Here is a 736-nt window from a genome sequence, read left to right on the forward strand (position 1 = left end):
AAAAAAAAAAAAAAAAAAAAAAAAGAAAGAAAAATAATGGAGACAAATTTATTCAGAGTTAAATATTAACAACTTCATATTTCAAGAGTCTGTAAAGTAGCAAAAAGGAGAGAAAACAAAAACCTCCATAGGCTTAATAGATTTTAAGAATTTCAAAGTCAAAGAGAAGATTCTGAGAGAAAAGGAAGTTTTCCTACAAAGGAACAGTAATCATATTCACATCAGACTTCTTAATAGCTACCCTGTATGTAAAAATTTGGAAAACTCAGCAGTGGCCACAGGACTGGAAAAGGTCAGTTTTCATTCCAATCCCAAAGAAAGGCAATGCCAAGGAATGCTCAAACTACCACACAATTGCACTCATCTCACACACTAGAAAAGTAATGCTCAAAATTCTCCAAGCCAGGCTTCAGCAATACGTGAATCATGAAATTCCAGATGCTCAAGCTGGTTTTAGAAAAAGCAGAGGAACCAGAGATCAAATTGCCAACATCTGCTGGATCATAGAAAAAGCAAGAGAGTTCCAGAAAAGCATCTATTTCTGCTTTGTTGACTATGCCAAAGCCTTTGACTGTGTGGATCACTATAAACTGTGGGAGATTCTGAAAGAGATGGGAATACCAGACCACCTGACCTGCCTCATGAGAAAGCTATATGCAGGTCAGGAAGCAACAGTTAGAACTGGACATGGAACAACAGACTGGTTCCAAATAGGAAAAGGAGTACGTCAAGGCTG

At 37.4% G+C, this 736-nt stretch overlaps 1 pseudogene; it reads left to right on the forward strand.

The window, feature by feature from the left end:
- LOC104991509 overlaps positions 1-736 on the forward strand; it is a 2674-nt pseudogene that overhangs the window by 1400 nt on the left and 538 nt on the right.

The sequence above is a fragment of the Bison bison genome, unplaced genomic scaffold (genome assembly GCF_000754665.1).
Source record: "Bison bison bison isolate TAMUID 2011002044 unplaced genomic scaffold, Bison_UMD1.0 scf7180017864193, whole genome shotgun sequence".
NCBI lineage: Eukaryota > Metazoa > Chordata > Mammalia > Artiodactyla > Bovidae > Bison > Bison bison.